The 21,198-nt window shown below is 50.1% G+C and overlaps 1 long non-coding RNA gene and 1 pseudogene across 1 annotated transcript in view; both read left to right on the forward strand.

Annotated features, from left to right (window-relative positions):
- Positions 1-948: 948 nt before the first annotated feature.
- Positions 949-2,410, forward strand: LOC129147287 (synaptonemal complex protein 3-like; annotated as a pseudogene).
- A 16,741-nt stretch (positions 2,411-19,151) lies between these two features.
- Positions 19,152-21,198, forward strand: part of LOC114232093 (uncharacterized) — a 30,528-nt gene continuing 28,481 nt past the window's right edge. The window contains exon 1 of the long non-coding RNA XR_008554552.1: positions 19,152-19,292. This is a non-coding gene — a long non-coding RNA (uncharacterized LOC114232093). The remainder of the gene's footprint in view (positions 19,293-21,198) is intronic.

Below are 21,198 nucleotides of genomic sequence, written 5' to 3' on the forward strand. Positions count from 1 at the left end.
TTCATGAAGAGGCTGCAAGGTCATGGGTTGAGAAGAGATGTTGACTTAGGGGTTGGTTGAAACCAGAAAATGACTCTTTCGGAGGAGATACTTTTGAACTGGCATTTGAAAGCAAGGTAGGAGGGGGCTGGTGAAGAGGGTGGGAATGGAGCTCTGTCGGCATCCCCCTACAACCGCTCTCTCTCCCTGGCCAGTCTTGGCATTCTGGCTGGTGCCCAGGTGGTGCTTCATAAATGCTGGCTGAGCAGAGCTCACCTTTAAGGCCTGGCTCACAGTTCACCTCTTCTGATCCTCCTGGGATTGCCCAGACAGGACATATCCCTCCTCCCTCTGGGCCCCGTAGCCGGTACACATTGCGGCATCCGTCAGATTGTGTTGTAATTATTTGTGGGCTCCAGACGGAGAAGTCTTCGAGGACAGAGGCCTTGTCATTGTACCTCTTGCCCCAGCGCCTGACTATAATAGGGACTCAGCACACACGCACTGGGTGATGGAGAACCACGGGTCAGCTCGCCTGGCACTGGAAGTGATCAGGAGGGTCCTGAGGAATTGGGGGCTGGTTGAATACCAGGGGCCACTGAATACTATACTCCAGGGCTATGATCTGCTTGGCAATAACTCTATTCCACATTTCCCAGCGATTGTTCTCGTAACACATGGGCAGCATGCCCAAGCCAGGCTATGACTAGTTCCTAAAACAAGTTAAAGCTTTCCTTTTGGGACAATTCCATCAGCGGGACAGAGGAGCATGCTTCTCTGACAACTGTGGCTCTCACGGCTCTGGTTGTGGGACTGTTTCTCGCTCGGTTCCTCCCGGCCATAGCAGCAGCCCTGTTGTGCTTGGCTGGGCTTCTGGCCAGTGAGGAGATGAGCTCTGCCTTCCCAGATCTTGGGGTGGAGGAGAGCTCCATCCACACCCCCACCCACAGCTGCCTGCACACGGCTGCGATGGAAACTGCTCCTCATCCAACAGATCTCAGTGCAGATTGGAAAGTGCTCGTCGGAGGAGGGAGTTGTGTCATTGCTGGTGCGTGGAAGGCAGCCAGGCTGTGAATGAGACCACAGTCTTCCCGTCAGCCTTGCTTTCCACTCCGATGGAGGACAATGCCGCTCTCCAATGCCAGCTGCAGAGAGCCTGGGCGCTGTCTGCCTTGGATGGACTGAGCTTCATCAGATGAGGCTCATGAGGGTAGACCGTAGGATGGCCAGACAATAGAAGGTGTGACTACTTGTGAAGAATTCAGCGTCTCAGGCAGCTCTATCTTCAGGATGGCGCCTTTCGACCCTTTAAGTCCTACTCAACACACCCCGGGTGTGAGCGTGCTTTCTGGCACATGCGCTTGTGAATTAGTCTCGGCCTGAGTCATCCCAGCAGTCTCCACCCTGCCCGTGAGCCACAGGGAGCCTGGGGTCTGAACCTCTGGAGTCCTTTCTGCTGAATCCCTTGACTAGGGGGCCCATAAGGGTGCCCCTGTGATGTGCATATCTAAAAGGGAGTGCACGGATGATCTAAATCTCACACCGAACAAGGAAGCACTCCTTTAACTGAGAAGCAGAATGGAAGAGTGTGCAAAGAGCACAGAATCGGGGGCAGTTCCATGGACACCACCTGGTTCTGTAAACTTGGGCTAACCATGTCATTTTTGTTTTGTTTCTAAAATTCATTTAACAAAGATTGAGAGGAGCATCGTGGCAGCAAAGCGGACACCTCAGTCAGAAACCATCTAAAGGGGCGCCCTCGGGAAGGAAACATACAGAAACCGGGGAAGACATCCATGGAGGACCAGGTGGGGAGAGCCTGTGACTTTGAGAAAGAAGATAAAAAAGATCTGAGTGGTTCCGAGGAGGATGTTATGGAACCAGTAATTGATAAGCTTGGGAAGAAGAGGACTTCTGCAGAAATAGTTGAAGATATGGGGGGTGGAGTCCAGAATACGCTGGAAAAATGTGGAGCAGACATGAACAACACTCTTTTTGCAAAGAGAAAATGACTAGCAATGCATACCAAGGCTTCTCTAAAAACCAATAAACATATTGGGAAAACCCAACAAGATCAAAGGCAGACGCTTAACTGAGAATATTCTCATCAGTTTCTGACTTTGTTTCAGCAGTGGGAGCTAGCTGTGCAGAAAGCCGAGGAACAAGAAGAAAACTAGCTAATTGGTTTCGATGGCAACAGAAGGTTTTTCAACAATCTAGAGTTGTTCAGAGCCATAAGCTGAAAACTAATAGTTATATGATCAGTTCACAGAGTATGGGGGACTTGGAGAAGAGTCATGATACTCTACCTACTGGTGCACAAAATGAACTTAAAAAAGAAATGTCTACGTTGCAAAAACAAATTATGATGGACACCCAGGAGCAGGGGGTGGCAAGTGTTCGAAAGTCTCGTCAATCCGTGTTATTCTGATGACTCTGAAGAATTTGAACCTAAGTAATATGATACGATTATAACATTAGCTAAGAGGCCTGTAAGCCTTAGAGTGGTTTAAATATTCTAGTTTAAAATATTATACCGTGCTAGTCATTAGCTTGAGAGGCACAGTCTCCCTGCCACTAGGAACCTTTCTGTTAACCTTCAAATAAAATCTAAACAGTTCTGCGAGTAGCAGTAATTCCTAAATTGTATGCTCCCACTTTACAGAGCAGAATAGGTAGTGGTGAATAGTAGGAGTGCTGGAGTCAGGCCACCTGAGTTCAAGTCCTGGTTCTTCCTTTTACCACCTTATTACCTTGGGATAAATACTTAACTGCCCTATGCCTGAGATTCCTCTTCTGCAAAGAGGGGATGATTAATAATAATAATAATAATAATAATAATAATTCTGTTTAGAGTTGCTGTGAGTTTAAACATATAGGAGCATCTGGAACAATGCCTGGGACATGATTCCCAATCGATGGATATTATCTATAGCTACTAAAGTGCTTCTTTGAAAATTAAAATGAGATAATGTTTGCAAAAGCCTAGTATAGGCCTTGCCCACAGTAAGTGAAAGCTGTTATTGGTGGGAAGGCGAGCCCTTTAGTTCATTTCCTTGACTTACCATGCTCACACTTGGGGAGGTTGGGAGCCAGCAATCCCAATTCCCTCTTTAATTGTTCTGCGAACAACGAGTATCTCATTTGTTGGAGTCGGCTAGTCACTGTGCTGCCGGTTCCTAGCGGCAGGGAGACTGTGCCTCTCAAACAGAAACAGGCTTGGTCCGCGTCCCCTCCCTGCACGCACTCACTTCCTGTTCCTGTGGGAAGTCCACTGCAGAGGAGTCCTCCCCCACAGGAGGCAGACCTCTGTCTCCCCCTCTGTCCCAGCCTCTCCTCTGACTAGGGGGGTAAATTCCAGACACACCTGGGATTCCATCCCTTCTTCGACCATTACAGGTTTGTCGTTACTCTATCTCAGTGTCCTCATCTGTGAATGGGAATAACAGTACCCACGTCGTGGGTTTATTGGAAGAATTAAATAAGGCCATATATATGAGATAGTGCTTGGCATCTAGCAAGTGGTCAACAGAGGTTAGTGGATTCTAGTTGCTATTGTTATTATAACCCGAGGTCCAGCTAAAAGGCTCCCTCCTCCAGGAAGCCTTCCTGAGCTTCTCCAGATGGACGTTCGCATCTTCTTTCCCTGAGCTTCCTTCTCGCCTTTTCTCTAGTTTTTGGATATCATGTTTCTCTTCCAATTGAATTAGAACAATCGAGAAATGAGTCTTCTCCTTCATGGTAAGCTCAGAGATGAGGTTTTGTGCCTGGATCAGCCCTCATGCATCACAGGTTCACCCCAGGTCTGGGCACAGAGCAGGCACTTAAGCAGTGTTCAGGGCAAGTATCTATACAAACATTTGCAACAATAATATATTAATATGCACCTTAATGGATCACCTACTATGGGCTGGGCCAGTGGTCGGCAAACTCATTAGTCAACAGAGCCAAATATCAACAGAACAACGATTGAAATTTCTTTTGAGAGCCAAATTTTTAAAACTTAAACTTCTTCTAACGCTACTTCTTCAAAATAGACTCGCCCAGGCCGTGGTATTTTGTGGAAGAGCCACACTCAAGGGGCCAAAGAGACGCATGTGGCTCGCGAGCCACAGTTTGCCAACCACGGGGCTAGGCTGAGTTCTAGGGGCTAAAATGAATGCATTCCTTCCTCATCTTTCACAGTAACAGCCCCTCCTTCGCCCCACACAACCCTTTAGGCTGCCCCTTTGTGATTCCTTTCTCTCTTTCAGGCTGCTCAGAAATTCCTTCATTTCTTTCAGTGTGACCTCACTTGTGGTAAACTCTTGGGGGTGGGGGCAGGCCGTGCCTCTCTTGGGGCAGGAGAAAGAGTGCAAGTTATCTTGGAGTTGTGCAGCTCTGGGCCCTCAGCCCTCTGATCTCACCTTCCTGCTCTGCACAACGCGTCTCTCCACGCTTCCCTCTCAGTGTCTTCGGGATTAAACAGGATCACATGTGTCAAAGTGCCTGGAAGACAGGAGGCCCTTCCCAAACCTAACGACTGTTTTCTGCTGTGTCTGGGCACAGCTCTGTGTCCCTGAAATGTGCTGCGCATGTCACAGGTGTCCTACGGGAGGCGCCCTGCTGGAAACGCGGCTTGGGCTTCTGTTCTTGTCTTTAGTGAGGAAGTTGCCAGTTACACCAGGGGACAGGCGCCAAGGCCAGCCGCCCTGCGAAGAGCAGGTGCGGAGCCAGGAGCCCTCATGCTCTTGAGAGAAGGATACTTTATAATTTTCTTTTTTAATCAGAGGGGAAGGGAGAGGGAGAGAGAGATAGAAACACCCATGGTGAGAGAGTCATTGATTGGCTGCCTCATGCACGCCCCCCACTGGGGACCGATCCTGCAACCTGGGCATGTGCCCTTGATTGGAATCGAACCCGGGACATTGCAGTCCGAAGGCTGTGGCTCTATCCACTGAGCCAAGCCAGCTAGGGCGAGAGAAGGATATTTTAAAAAAAGTTTCTCTTTCTGAATGTTTAAAAGAGAGAAGGTGCTCCCCGCAGGGCTCACGGGGCAGGAAAGAAAGGATCTGTGAGGTTGGAGAGGAATCCGCCCGGATGAAGTGCTCCGGCTGTCTCTGAAACCCCGGGGAGCACTGAGCGTGAGGAGATGAATTAGGAAAATTGTACTTCAAGAACTGGACAGCGGGGCCTGGATGTGGGTCAGGGACTTGGTTTGGGCCTTTGTATGTATCCAAGCAGTTGTGTAGTCCTGAGTTTGTTTGTTTATTTACTTGTTTTAAATTTTGCTACAAGAGCTTTATTGGTTTCCATTGGGTCCAATGCATGGGAGAGGGCTCCAGGGTGGTTAAAAGGATGGCTAGTGTTTTCGGGGAGAGGTTCAGGCAAAAAGCCAGACGGATGCAGAGGGGCCCTCCAAGGCCTCTGGGCTCCAAAGGCTCCTCGTCGTGCTTGAGGGTGAGCCTTCGGAAGAGCTGCTCGCCCAGCCCAGCCTGGGGCCGGCAGCCTGCGGGGGGGAGCAGGTGTCGCCCATCTTCTTGATGAGTGTCACCCCCTCACCCCGGAAGTGGCTCTGCAGGAAGTCACGGAGCTGAGGGGCTGTGCGGGGAGAGCCAGGCCTGCAGCTCCAAAGGGCCTGGGTCAGGGTCCCCTCCAAGGCCATGGCGGCTTCTGTGGCGCCCTGAGTGTTGCCCACTCACCTTGGGGAGGCCTCGGCACGTCCTGGAGAGAATGCGGCCACTGTGCTGGTTTGCGTCTTTAAGGGACGCCGGTGCCCTCCGTGGCCACACGGTCCGTGGAAACAGAGGCCCAGAGAGGTAGGTGCGGGGCCGCAGACGGCAGCCTCCGCCTTGGGGGAATGATTCTGACGAATTTGGGGGCTCCTGGTTGTTCTCAATAAGGAGTTAAGGTCAAAAACACAAAATGGCGTTGGCTGGTCTGGGCGGTGAGGATGGCGGAGGCGGTGCTGAGGGGGGGACGCTGGAGGGCGGTCGGAGGCTGAGGAAGGGGCGTCCTGGGGTCTGTTCCATCCAAAAGACAGAGCCGGGACCGCCGAGGGCACTGCTGCCATGAGTTTTTTTAAATTTTTAATTTTTATTGAATTTATTGGGGTGACATCGGTAAAAAATAAATCATACAGGTTTCAGGTGTGCGGTTCTATGACACATCATCTGTACGCTGTATTGTGTGTTCACCACCGCAAGTCAAGTCTCCCTCCATCACCATTTGTCCCCCTTTATCCCCTCTACCTCCCCACCTCCTTTCCCTCTGGTAATCGCCATACCTTTGTCTGTGTCTATGAGTGTGTATTTTTTCCTTGCTCCTTCTCCTTTTTCACCATCCCCCCCCCCCCCGCCCCCCGACAGCTGTCAGCCTGTGGGCATGGGCTCCCACGGTGGCACCGTGAGGGAGTGAGGGTGCGTGGCAGACGGGCCCAGGGCGCTGTGTACTGGGCAGGCTCCGGCTCCCTGCGCCGGGTGTGTTGAGAACCCATTTTGTCTGTACTTGGCCTGTCCCCAGGGCTTTGGGACAAATGCTGGGAAGGGAGGAAACCTCCGGAGAGAGGCTGGACTTTCTGCTGACCGCGTAGCTGTGTGCCGCAGAGATTCACTGGGGAAAAAGCAAGTGGAATGTGACCAGATCTGTGCTCTGAGTGGAGGGAGCAGCTCATCCCAGTTGTACTAATTACCGCAGAGGGCGTTGTGCAATGCGGGGCGAGATTTGGTCTTAATTAGCTTCTGTTGTGAGGATTACAGGATGAATAGTTCTGGTGAGGGCAGGCCATCGTCTGCTTCCTGGGCTTGGAGGTGGAGGAAAAGGTACGTTTGGGACTCAGCCAGGGCTGGTTAGCCTGGGTCACAGGGTCTGTCGCAGGCAGCAGTGGGAGAAGAGGTGACAACCGGTTACTTCTGGGCCATGGAAGGCTCCGGGTGCCTCTCCAGGGGGCTGGTCGCTCCTGGCACGCTGGGAGGAGCCAGTCCGCCTGGCGGTGACTTTGAGGGGCCACGTCTCCCCAGGGCTGACACAACCTCCAAGATGGCGTGCACCTTGGCCCTCCAATTCCTTACCCGCAGTCCGTTCTCAAAAAAACAGCCAACGCGGCAGCTCCCAGTGGCCAGGATTGCGACACCGAATGTGTTTGTTCCCCGTGTTTGTGAAATACCTCAGAGGCACCGTTCCAGTCCCACCTGACTAGTTTTCGGATTGCCACACAGCTCTGGCTCTATCTGCCAATACTCCGCCGGGGCTGACTGGTCAGAGATCTGGAGATGTTTGTGGATTCAGAATTTCAGAGGCCTCGTTTCTGTCTTCCTGAGAGAGGAGATTCTTACCTTCCCGAAGCTTCTGAATATCACCTGTTGAACCTGGAGGCAACTCTGGTGTCCTGGAGCGAGTAGTGTGACCTTGGGCCAGTGACTTGACCTCTCCGAGCTCTTAATTCCTTCAACTGCAGAGCAAGGATAACAATTCCTGTCTTACAAGATTGGGACCCACAGGTACACCAGCTAGGGGGCCAGGGGACCAGCTCACTCACTAGGCTTCCTGCCCCAAAGGTTACTAACAGCAAAGTTGACCTCAAATTTCTGAGTCATTAAAATTCAATCTTGCACTCAATTCTTGCAAATGAATTACCACCAATCTTTGAGTGCAGGAAGAGGAGGCCTGGCTAATATATAACGTAATGGGGACTCAGAAGCCCCTGGAAATTGGCTCAAGAATATGGGCTGTAGCTCTTACACAGCCCAAAGAAGGGGCTGCAAGAGGCATGTGACCTTATGCATCATGTCCTTCATTGACCTCTTTCAATGAAGGGGGGAAAACCTGGAATTGGGGAGAGGAAGAGTTAGCAGTTAGTGGGCTTCTATTAAGTGCCAAGTACTGGATAGCTATTGTTGTAATGGCTGTTGTCATTTTTTCTTTTTTATAATCTAAGGGAAAAGAGGTCAGTGTCCCTGACTAGTCAGGTATTGCATGTTTTAAAGATTCTTGCGGCACACCGGTTGAAAATTGCTGCTCAAGGAACTAGAACATAGGAGATAACTGAGACCCAGCATGGTGACAAGACTTGCTCAAGGTCACACAGCTGGTACGTGGCCGATCGAGATAAGATCCCACCTTTTCTGAGGCTGATTTCAGGGTTGTTTTCTTTCTGGGATGTTGCACAGACACACACACACAAATATGCACATGCCTGTACATACACATAAATGCATCCACACTCACACCTACATACCCGCATGCCCACTCACATCATGAAATGCACAGATTCTCACACATGCACTCATGCTCACACACACATACACACACAGCATTCAAGCACACAAACACAGATACGTATATACTTGCACATGGATTAGCACACAGCATTCCATTCATTGGGAAGAATTTTTTTTTTTAAACTGCTGGAATTTCTGAATATTTCAGCTCAGAAATATTACAGATACAATCTCAAAGATTTCATTCTTTTTGTTTTCTTTTCTCCCTCTCTCCTTCCCTGCTCTCTTCCTTTTTCTCCTCTCCCTCTACATCCCGGGAGTAGACCTCTCTTCCTGCTTTTTCCAGACACGAAGTCTTAGGGAATTATTAGGACCACTGGGCTCAGGTGGGGAGACTCAACGAGAAAGCAAAGCCTCTCTCTAAAGTACCAAAGGCACCAAAGGCTGAACCTGTTTGCCAAATTCTGCCTTGATCGGGCTTTCGTCCATGCAGCTGTGCTTTTGCAGCAGCTTTTCCATATGAAGGGCCTGTTCTGGCTCAGGCTTCAGACTTTGCTAAGATCTCTCAAACAAGGAGCCACTGGCACCAGCATGCCCCAAACCTATCAATTCCCTTCCCGCCCAGTCCTCTGCCTCTCTGCCGTCAGGGGGGCATGCTCAAGTTCACGCGAATCCTTGCAGCGGTGTCCCCAGCCCCAGTTCCCACCTCTCCTGCTCTCTCCTGTAGGTGCCAACTGCCTGCGAAGGCCTCTTCCAAGTGTTTCATCACGCCTTGGGGTGGGGGTGCCTGGACTTTTGTTTCAACACTTTGCTTCCACCTGGCATCTCATTTGCCAGCTAATAGGTGAAGTAACTCCTCCCGGTGACTGGCATTCAAGGAGGGAAGCTGTGTTCTAGGCTCTAAGGTGTCGGTGGGGGCTCCATCTCAAGCCTGACCTCCTTTAGTGATCCCGGGGAAGTAGGCTGGGGTACTGAGTTTAGCTCGGCTCATCCTTGTAGGAAATTCAAACTCCTCAGAATATTTCATCATCCAGGCAGCTGAACATGGGGTGGTAGAATTGGAGGAACTTTGGCAACTCCCATGTCCCAATCCCTGAAAAGTGCCAAGAGAGTCACCTTACCCAACTGAACTATTTTCCTGTGGTAACAGGGATCTCTCTTTAGATATCAAAACACCTTTGCCTTGAAAGGACCTTGGAAGCGTGCTTAGGGATTCACTGGGACCTTCAGAGTCCAGGTTCAAGCATTGACGCTCTCCATGGCCATTTGGCTGTGTTGCCGAATTGGGATGAGTTTGTTGGAGGCAGGCTGTTGAGTTCAAGCACGCATAAATGACTCATCAATAACAGCTGTCCTAGGGGGTGGTAGAGTGTGCAGACAGCCCAGGAGTGGTTTTAGCAGCATGTGCTTTTTCTGGGGCAAACTTGCTGTCTCACCCTCGCGGCTCCCTATCCCGCCCCCCCCCCCCCCCCCCTCGCCCCAACACACACACACACACCAGAGAAGATTAAATGGGAAGGTGGAAATAGGATCCAGTAGGGATGCTGAAAGAGGACACCACCCAGAGGGAAAGGGAACTGAGCACCCAGGTGCCTCACGGGCGTGGGGCCAGACTCTGGGATTGTTCAGTGATAAAGACATGGAATTCCGAAGGTGGGGTTCTCTTGGGCACTTAGCTGATAGTTTTACATGGTGATTGCCAATGATCAGGTCTTCTCTTGTAACTGGGCTGAAAACTAGCACTCAGGGCCCAGGGCTTAAGCACAATTCCCCTCTCTGGTATCACCTCTCAGACCCTTAGGGGTAGAGAGTGCTCAATCCGTGCAGGAAAGGGAGGGAAAGGGCTACATTTATATGATGCTATGTCATGTTCAAAACCCTTTACAGTGACTCAACCCCTTTTGGTGGCTGAGCTCACTTTCAGGCATGTGACCCCTCACCTCCCTTATCTGGGAGCCCAGTTTTGTGTCTAACAGAGTCAGGCCTGGATGAGCTGTCTTCTAGCAGGAGAGGCAAGATTTACACACACAGGGAGTCACCACAAACCAGTGTGTTGACTGAAGCGTCACGATGTTCAGACAACACAGCCCATGGTGGTCATTGAGAAGAGTGTCCCCTTCCGCTAGAGGGAGGCCTTCTCGGGGCAAGAGGGACTAAGGGGGGCTTGGGAGTGAAGAGAGGAGGATGGTCTGGGCATAGAGAACAGCGCAAAGTTAAAGGACAGCTCAAGGCTTGCACACTCATTCATCTGTTCATTTTCTCTCTTGTGGACTCATTCATTCACCCAATAAAGACTCATGAATCCTGCTCTGTGCCAGGCACTGCCCCAGCCATGGGGAGCAGGGCTGTGAAAAGGTCCAGTTTATAATGCTGTGCAGAAGCCAGATAATGAACAAATATCATAAAAGCACCAGCTGGAGACGGGGTGTCATGGGCTGTGGAACAGGCAGGAGGAGGGTCAGTGAGGCCTGGACCCTAAAGGACAAGGGTCAGCTTGGAAATGGAACAGGGAGGATAGGAGGAGTGACAAGTGTTTTAAGCATGAAGTTCCGGGGACACAAAGAGCTTGGCTTTTGCAAGATCCTTGAAGAAGTCTTGTGCGGTGGAGTGTAGGAAGTCCATGGCGGGGGCGAAGTGGGGCAGAGGGAGGGGTGAGTGAACACGATGTGGGTGGGTGAAGCCAGGAAGAGACCACACAGAACCTTCTGGTAAGGATTTTGGACTTCATCTACAGCAGTCTAAGCAAGAGATACTATTGCCTCGAATTAAGGCTCGGGTAGTGTAGAGTACAAACTTGGCCGCTTGGTGAATTACTTAGAAGGGGAATGTCCTACTCACCCGAGATATTCCTTATGGTTGTTTCTAGCTCTGCCCCTTGTGATGCGCTCTATGCTGACCCCAGGTGCTTGTGGAGGAGGCCAAGGCTCTCCTGGGAACCCTCCGTGAGGCCCTCTTCTCCCCAGTTGTACCTTCTTCCTCCCATAGCCCCCTTCAAGTGGCCCTTATCCTGCCCAAAGCCCCAGTTATCCCAAGGAGCCTGCTGCTCCCCTTCCCTCTGCCTAAATTCCCCACTTCCGCCCTCAATCAAACCCCTTACATTGGCATCAAGAGCCACGGCCCCCTGAGCCTGCTTGTCCTCTTACTGGCTGGGCAGCCTAGGCATCTTCAGTCCCGAGCTCATGGCTGGGTCTGTAAACGCTGCTGTCCATCATTATAGTCATGGCATATGAGGCCCTCACTTCTACCTCTCCTCCCAACTCACCATCACCCCAGCCACATTGGACCCCTCCCCATGCCCCGAGCATTTTGCTCATGCTGTTCCCTCTGCCTGCAGTGCCCTTCCCTCCCTGAGCACCCTGAGGCCTATCTCAGGTCTGTTCATCCTGGGAACCTTCCCCATGGTAGGTTCTTCCTTCTACCTCCCCAGCACTTGGGGCCATTGCTTTATTATAATACTCATTGGTGTGTATTCCTGCAGTTGTTGGGGGTCAGTGTCCCTTCACAGGTGTGTTTCCTGTGGGTGGGATGTGTGTTATTCACCTCCCCATTCTGAGTATACGGCACAAGGTCCAGAACATGGTGCCCTGCTCAGAGCTAGTTGGGTGAATGAATGAAACAGCCTCTGTGCTTTTCTGCTCGAAGGCAAAGACTGTGTCTAACTAATCTTCATTTCCTCAGTGCCTGGCACCCAGCAGGAGTTCCCTCAATTCTCGCCCTTGATTGAGGCACAGATAAGGCAGGTGTAGGCAGGGACATGAAGCAAGGGAAGGCATGAAGGGCCAAGGAGATGAGGAATTTGGACAATGAGACCAGGGACCAAGAGATGATGGCAGACCTCTGTGGGAAGGACTCAGGGCTGGAGTGCTGGGGTGTTGGCGGGGGGGTGGGAGGGGTGGGGGAGTTGGGGGGGTTCACATTCTCTTCTCTGGGCTGGATCCTTGCCTGGTCATGTGGGAGGGAGCAGGACCCTCCTCCCCGCCAGCCTGAAGGGGAGTATTAACACATTAGAATGACTTGAGGAATATTTCATGGGCTTAGCTGTTAATAATAAAAATGAAATTATATTAAAAACACAACCCTGTATGGGTTGCAGGACTGGTTAGCGATTCCTCATGCAGTTGGATGAGTGCCCCTATAATTGAAGCAGGTAATGACCATGGTAATAACACCCTGGATCTGTTTATGGTCTCTTTCTTCTGAGGAGCTCAAAGCACTTTCTCTTCCTATCTCATCTCTCTCCCCAACTTCCCAGGGAAGTGGGTCTTTTTATGCCCATTTCTCAGGTGTCTGTGTGCTATGACTCACTCTTTGGCTCTGGTGCTCGCCTCCGGGTCCCCCACCCCCACCCCCTGGCCTGGGTAGGGCCCATGCACTTCTCTCCTGGCTGAGCTCTGGACCTGGGGCACCCCATTTCCTGGGTGACTGAAAAGCCTGGCTCACTGTGAAGGGTGCTCTGCAGGACCAAGGGGAGCTGAGGCACCGTGGGGGGTGGAGGAATGGGGGCAGGTGAGTAGGGGAAGGAGAAAGGCCTGCAGGGAACGTGGGGGGTGCAGAGAAGGTAGAACACTAGACTCTCAGCATCCCAAGGGCAGGGACTGTGTCCTGTTTATCTTTCTATCCCCTGGACCAACCACAGTGTGTGGCCTGTTGTATGACAGATGGAAGTACCCATGGTATCATTCAAGACCCAGCTCAATCATCACCGCTTCCCAGAAGCTTTCCTTGGTTCCTCGCCGTGTCCCCACCACACTACCACTGGACTCTCAAAGCCATTGGAGCCTCTGTTTGTCCTTCCTAGGCAGCTTTGTGTTAGAGTTAACTGTTCATGTGTGGACCACCCTCATTCTAGTATCGGCTCCTAGACCAGGCATGAGTCGGACTCAGCCCATCGCCTTAGGGTCTGTTAGCACAAGGCTCTCACACAGAATGGTGTGCCTAGAGGGCTATAGGCCAGGCTGGGTGTTGAAATTAGAAAGACCCAGATTCCAACCCTGGTACTGCCTCTTATCAGCTGCACAGTTTGGGAAGCCCCTTGACCTCTTAGTTTCCCCTTCCTCATCACAGAGTGGAGCTGAGAAAGCCCACACTTTGGGTTATAGCAAGGTTAACCACAGTGTCACTGCTTAGCACCCAGTAGGTCTAGCTCAGTATTCATTGCCTGTGATTAATTTTAGATTTGGTGATTCCCAGCCCTGGCTCCACATCAGAACCACCCTTTAAGGAATAGACAAGCCTGGATCTTCCCTCTCCCCCCAAATTCTGAGCCCATAGGTCTGGGGCAGTGGTCGGAAAACTCATTAGTCAACAGAGCCAACTATCAACAGTACAATGATTGAAATTGCTTTTGAGAGCCAAATTTTTAAAACTTAAACTTCTCCTAACGCCACTTCTTCAAAATAGACTCGCCCAGGCTGTGGTATTTTGTGGAAGAGCCACACTCAAGGGGCCAAAGAGCCGCATGTGGCTCGCGAGCCGCAGTTTGCCGACCATGGGTCTGGGATAAGGCCAAGGCATCTGCCTTTTGAAACAGCTCCCCTAGCTCTTCTAATGTCGAGGGTCTTAATTGTTGTCAAATGAAACATACGATTGAATACAAAATGGTACAAAAGACCTTGAGTTATCTGGTTTCTAGGGTTCAATTCAGAAGGAGCAGTAAAATCTCATGGGTAAAATAATCAATATTCCCTTCTTGATGGAACCTCAGGTAATAGAGATTGCCTTTGGCCTTGACCAGTCCTGGCGATGGTGGGAAAGAGGGATGTCTTTGACCATTGGGTGTCCCTACATTTTTTCATGGCCGAGGAAGCAGATGAGGGCAGTAGTAGGGCAGGTTGTGATTCTTTACTGGATGCTGACCAATGAGGCGGCCCAGCTGGGTGGCAACTGGAGGGTCACCCTTCCATGGTGTGGGACAATGGGCACTGAGCAGGGCCCCAGAGCCAGTGCCTTGACAAATTGGACAAGATCTGCTTTCTTTGCAGGAACTTGGGAGGGTGGGCTGAATGATTTTTCAACACATGTTTCTAGACTCCAGGTCCAGTGCTCTTTCTATTACATTGTGTAGGTGAGGGTCATGGATCTCTACCCTGGGAGCTCAGCCATTGATTTGTGGCCGATGGGTAACAGGATGCTCAGGGAGCACAGAGGAAGAAAAGAGCTCCAGAGAAAGTTTGTGGAGGACGTGACATGTGAGCCAGGCTTTTGAGGTGAAGACGATGGAGAAGGCAGTTGTCTCCACTTCTTCATCTCCCACTCATTTCTACAACTGTCTACCCATTGCAGTCTGGCTTCTTTGACAGCATGGAACTGCTCTCACTGAGGTCATCGGCAACCGTCTGGTGGCAAATCCAATAAGTGCATCATAGCCTTCCTTTTAACTAATGTGGGGTCACATTTGACCTTGAGCTCATTTCTCCGCTGACTCCAGCTTCTCCCCATGCATCCCCCCACTGTCACTCTCTTCTGATCTCATTTTTCTCTTGTGACCTCATCTTTCCTGTTATCTGTATATCTACCATACATCTGTCCTCCCAACCATCTGTTTATTCTATCTATCTATCTATCTATCTATCTATCTATCTATCTATCTATCTATCCATCCATCCATCCATCCATCCATCCATCTATCATCTTCATCATCTTTGAAATTAAGGAGAGTTTAATGAAGGCACAGTTTATGACAGTATGGAAGGACTAAGGGAATCCAACAGGAAATAGTGCATTACTCTAAGGTGAATAATCTCTGGGAGCCATTACCAGTCCTAGGCTTGAAGGCCAGGTGGTTATTGAAACCCAGAGTACAGCTCTAAAAGGGACTTCCTGTTAGCAGCTTCAACAGAGGGACACAGCCAACCAGGGGCATAAATACTCCCGACTCTCCCTCGCATGCACTTCAGGAGGTCAGCTCCATGCCTGTGATACTCTGATGTTGCCCAACTGTGCTGTCTGAGCTCCCTGATCCTGTCCTCTACACTCCCACCTGAGAACTCTTCTCTGCTCCAATTCCTGGTGCACCCAAATTGCTACCTTGGGCTAAGACTTCTCTCCTGACCATCTGAACACCAGCTATGTACTGACTGGACATCTCTGGCTGTCCTTCTCAAACGCAGTATATCTGCAGTGGGACTCATGGCCTTACTCCAAACTGTTGATCTTATACAGTTCCTGGGTGTGTGAATGGCTTTCCTGAACCCTTCCCCTCCTTTCCTCTCCACTTCCCTCACCAAGTCCTGTCAAATTTATACCCAGACATTTGACAGAAGCAGTCCCTTCTTCATCCCACTCCCACTCCCTTTGCTTCCGTCCTTCCCCTCTCTCCCTGGATTGTGAAAATTGCTTCCTAATTAACCCCCTGGTTCCCATCTCACATCTTTGTTGTAGGACCTGCTAGTCCTAGACGGTCCATTCTCTTTCCCTTCCTAGTTCAAGAATCACAAATTTTTAGTTAGGTACTTAGCCAGTGATCTAAATGACAACACTTGTCAGCCTCTCGTGTAGCTAATGACCACATGCCTAAGTGCGGGCCAAGAAGTGTCCTTAAAACAGGGAGAGTGCACTCTTTTTCTGCTGCTGTATTCTGCCACCTGGAACATGAATATGATGGCTGAAGCTCTAACAGTCACCTTGGTCCATTAGAGAATGGCCTTCCACAGCTTGAAGAATTTCCTTCACAAAATGAAGCCATAAATCACTATTTCTGGACTTCTTCAATGCAACAGTGAAATAATTCTAACTTGATTAAGCCACTATTTTTATTTGCAATGGAACATAATTCTCACCAGTGCACCTTGGACCCAGGGGATTGCTGCAGAGGTTTTTGTGCCCACACACCTCCCTCACGCCACCTGATTTCCAGCACAGCTGTGAGGACAGTTCATGCATGTTGTGAGCATCCTATTTTAAATGTGCAGGGCTTGTTCAAAACCACAGAAGGCCATCAGCTCCTGCCCAGGCACAAGCTGGAGGAGTGATGGGAAGGGGTGAGTTAATGCCTCCTGAAGGATACTCAGACTATGGGGACTGAACGTTGGAGACAATATGAAATTCATTAATAGTGACTCAGAGGGTCCCCAGCAGCGTGAGACCTAGCTGCTCACAGAGGTAACCAGCTCAGCAACACACTCCTAATTGTCTTCCCCTGAATCCCTAACTCACTCTCCTCACTCTGTCCCTGCTGCTTCCTGGGGCCACCGCTCAAGTAAACCACCTCCATCTATGTTCTTGTCTCAGGCTCTGCTGCTGGGGGAACCCACAGGGTTCTCTCCAAAATGTGTCTCTATTTATGCCCTTCCCCTCCCCAAAGTCCATCTCTAGCCTGTTAACTCCTGGCTGATGATACACTTTCTTGGCCTGACCCACATGGCCCTGCCGGCTCCGATCACCTGCTCCCTCGCAGCCCTGTCCCTCGCCTCGTGGCCCCCTGTATGCCCTTTGCTCCAGTCATGACCCATCATCAGCAGTTTCACGCCCTGGTGCCTTCTCACAGACTGGAACAGCCCTCACCTGCCCCCATTGCAAAGGCTCAGGTGTTTTTCACCATTCTCCTCACATGCCCCGTCTCCTGGGAAGCCCTCCCTGACCTCCCCAAGTTCAGCTGGAGCTGCCCTTGTCCAGGGTCTCATTCTTATTTCACCCAGAACTCAAATCATCTAATTAGCTTTCTTTCCTCTTGATTCTATGTTTCTTTCTAGAACAGAGACTGCATACACCTTATGCCAGGCCAACTATGGAGCAGGGTCCGAGTTGAATCTTGGTGTTTGTTGAATGGTGGTGTGAGTAGGGCCAGGGCCAGATGAAAAGCCCAGAGATGGGCATGTGCATGGTGTATTCTTAGACCGAGAAGTGGTTCATACCCTGAGACCCCTCACTGTAGCTTCCCTTTTCTGCAAGATTTGGTCTCCTGCCCTTTCAGCCTCAGCGCCTACCACCTGTCCTCCTGCTCAGAGCTTTAACCACACACAGCCGTTAGCCTAACACCCATGTGCTCTTAAGCAGCCCCGACTGCTCAGCCTTTACCTGAATTACTCCCTCCCCCCACTTTCAGCCTGCTGGTTATGACCCCTGCCCTTCAAGGCTGTATCTAGTACACCTGCACCCCTAAGCTGTTTCCTGCCAGAATCTGTGCCTTGTACACTGTGGTTTCTTAGGAAAGCTTGCCATCTTTGGGTTGGCTGTGTTGGGTGGGGTGGGAGGTGTGTACATATGTATGTATGCTTTACATAAGTATTTATGTTTTACAAAAATTTTACGTAAGGCTTAATGTATTCTAGGTACTCTTCTTCATGCTGTACACATATCAACTAATTTAATATATGTAACGATTCTATAAGGAGGGTCTTGCTATTGTCCCCATTTTATAGATTATAAAACTTATGCACAGAGAGGCTAAGTAACTTTTTCTGAAGTTACCCAACTAGAAAGTGCTAGGAGAATGATTTGAGCTTGCTCAATTTGGCCCCAGATCCATGCTCCTAACTGAGAGCCAAGGCGGGACACAGGCAGAGGACCCCCCCTGTCATGCTGTGGAGGATGGCTTTTCTTTTGCAGGCATGGGGGCCCTGTCCACATGGCCCCGATGGTCTGGTCACTCAAGAAGAGCTTTGAGTTCTGACAGCGTGGACGCAATGAGGGTGGCTCGGGAGAGGACTGGACTGTAAAGGGCTGTGGACTGAGGGGGCTACTCCGCAGGCCCCCACGGTTCTCAGCTTCTTGTAGGCCCTTGACCAACCAAAGCAGAGCATGTGCGGTGGTGAGGAAATCCTTTTCTACTGACACTCTGGACTGAAAAGAGAAAGTCAGCTGCTTGTTGTTTCAGTCAACTTCTCCTTCTGGGAGTTCCGAGGCTGACCATGGTGGCCAGGGCAGCCTGGAGGAACCCTGCAGGTGGCGGGAACAGCTCTAGAGGCTGGGCTTTGGGTGAGGCATGGGTATTAGTCCTGCCATCATAGAGCAGGGAGAGGGAGGAGACTTCCTGGCAGGAAATCTGCTCCTGGCTCCCGTTAGCCTACCTTCTGCTCTGCCTTAGGGGTGAGGGGGTACTCAGAAGAGCAAAGATGGTATTTGCTAATGGATATGGGGTCATAGGGAGAACTCTGGACGAGTAGCCAGGAACTCTGACTTCATTTGCTGGTTGATTTTAATGGGGTGCCATTTCGCATCTGTGGGCCTCAGTTTCCCTATTTGTGAAGTGCAAAGGCTGGGCTGGATGCTCCTGATCTTTAATGATTATAGCTACATGTAGATTACCTTGGGGAGCAAAAGGAAGGGGGGGAAATTGGAGTGTGTAATAGCCTGAATTGTGTCCCCTTAAATTCACAGGTTGAAGTCTTAACCCCAAGTACCTTAGAATGTGGCTGCATTTGAAGATACGGTCTTAATTACCTTAGAAGAGGTAATTAAGGTTAAATGATGTCCTTGGGGTGGGCCCTAATCCAAATGACTGGTGTTCTGGTAAGGAGAGGAGATTAGGACCCAGCCACACACACAGAGGGACAACCATATGACACTGCAAGCCAAGGAGACAGGCCTCAGAGGAAATCTACTTGCTGACACCTTGATCTTGGACTTCCAGCCTTCAGAATTGTGAGAGCTGGTTAAACCACTCAGTCTGTAGTGCTGTGCTATGATACAGGATGGCACCACTGGCTGATCCAATGGCAATGTCCCTAGCTGTGGTATCTTGGTTCCCATGGGGTCAGGCTACACTAAACATGAAGGGAGTGCAGGCAGGACAAGAGTCAGTCTAGGTCATCTTAGACAATATGTGTTGATTCTGCTGTGTGGTCAGGGCTAGAGGACTAAGCCCTACCCCTTCCCTCAAGGAGCTTCTAATCTCATGAGGAGACAAACATACCATGAGGTGATGCTTACCCCAAGGGAGCCCTGCAGTGATGAAACAGATGCACCATGCAGACACAGGAAGTCCATGGTGACTTCACAGAGAAGATGCTTTGAAAGGTCAGCTGTGATGGCCACCAATCAGAATGAGGGAAGAGCTTCTCAAGCAAAGGGATCAGCATGTGAAAAGGCACAGAGGCACACATGATTCCATGAGGGGAGTGAGATACGATGCTGGAAAGCAGGGCTGGGCTGGATCAGACAGGCCCATCTGTGGAGGTGGGATTTCATCCTGACTGGGCTGCGGAGTCTGTGGAATGTTAGGAGGAGGATGACTATGCATTTCAGCATCAGAAGGATACAAGTTATAAGTATGGGGCTCGGGAGCTGGGCCCCCGGGGTCTCAGCAGTGTTGCTTACTAGCTGGGTGACCCTGGGCAGGTTACTCAACTTCTTGGAACCTCGGGTTCACCTGGGGAAAAATGATGATGATAATAGTACGTACCTGATAGGTTGCCACGAAGATTAAACACCTGCGCCAGGATCTGAACGGTGCCTGGCGTGTGGATGGCTCTTTATTCACTGGCTGTCAGCTTCACCTCCTTTCACACCTGCTCCTACACATTGTGGCTGAAACCATTATTTCATCAAGCTCTCCGCTTGTGCAGTGGAGACTGAGGTCAGTGTAGGAAATCAATCGTCACAAAGTGGAACTGAGAGGTTCAGAGAGGCTCCTGGAAATGCAAGGAGAACTTGCCAGGTTGCATCTCTATAGGGTTCCAGGAGGCCCGGCCCTCAACGGGGAACCCTCTGAGGCCTCATAGGTTTGTGACACACATGGGGGAAGGAACCGAAAAGGGGACCTGAAAGATGTGTTTTCTCAGAAGTGGGCAAAGAGGGCAGCAGGGGTGGGGGGCAGTGTGCTGGAGCTCCTGGGGCAGAGTCTCCGCGGTCAGGGCTGGGAGGGCCTGAGAAGTTATCTGACCTGCAGCACTCGGCTAGCCTTGGCTCGAGACCTGCCTTGTTTAACTTTATAGTGTTTGATAAGACGGAATGATGCAAAGAGTTACCATCTTTAAAAAAATATAAAGTTTGAAGTGTATTTTTAAATTATAGTTGATATACAATATTATATTAGTTTTAGGTGTACAACACAGTGATTAGCCATTTATGTCCTATACCAAGTGATCACCACGTTAAGTCTAGTAACCACCTGACACCATATATAGTTATTACAATATTAGTTACCATCTATTTTTAATTCAAGGCCTATTTTGAGACCTTTCACCCATTTTGCCCTGCCCTCACCCCTAGCCTCTGGCAATCACCAATCTGTTCTCTATATCTATGAGCTTTTATTTTTAATTTTTTTTGGGGTTGAGTCCATAATAAGACCACACGATATATGTCTTTCTCTGTCTGACTTCACTTAGCATAATGCCCTCAGGGTCCATCCATGTTGTTTGGCAAATGGCATGTCTAGCTTCTGGTGAAAATCAGGAAATCTGATTATGTTCAGATTCTCTGTAGTAGCGTTCCCATGTGGCAACTGTCAGCAGGAATTGAAAGGTAAACGTTCCCACATTAGGTCCCCTTAGCTCAGTGGTGGGCAAACTCATTAGTCAACAGAGCCAAATATCAATAGTACAACAACCGAAATTTCTTTGGAGAGCCAAATTTTTTAAACTTAAACTTCTTCTAACGCCACTTCTTCAAAATAGACTCACCCAGGCCGTGGTATTCTGTGGAAGAGCCACACTCAAGGGGCCAAAGAGCTGCATGTGGCTCACGAGCCACAGTTTGCCGATCACTGCCTTAGCTCATTTTAGTTCCCTGGACGTCCCACTCGGCATTTGCATGTAAATGACCAAATCTAGGCCAATATTCTCATGTTACAGATGGGGAAACTGAGGCCCAGAATGGGGATGTGACTCACTCAATTTTGCTCACGTGAGTGACCAAGCTTGGAGGGAACCCCAGACCTTCTGACACTGAGCCCCTGGTTCACACCTCCTCCCTCCCGTGCCTCGGTGCCCTGGTGCGAAGGGCAGAGCAGCAAGGGGACCTGGTCTACTTGCAGCTTTAGTCAATCATAATTTGAGTAATAACAGCAACCACCTATTAAGAATACAAAATAACAGGGCTTCACACATATAATCCTCATAACAACCGTAGAAAGTAAGTA

This window comes from Eptesicus fuscus, chromosome 19 (genome assembly GCF_027574615.1).
Source record: "Eptesicus fuscus isolate TK198812 chromosome 19, DD_ASM_mEF_20220401, whole genome shotgun sequence".
NCBI lineage: Eukaryota > Metazoa > Chordata > Mammalia > Chiroptera > Vespertilionidae > Eptesicus > Eptesicus fuscus.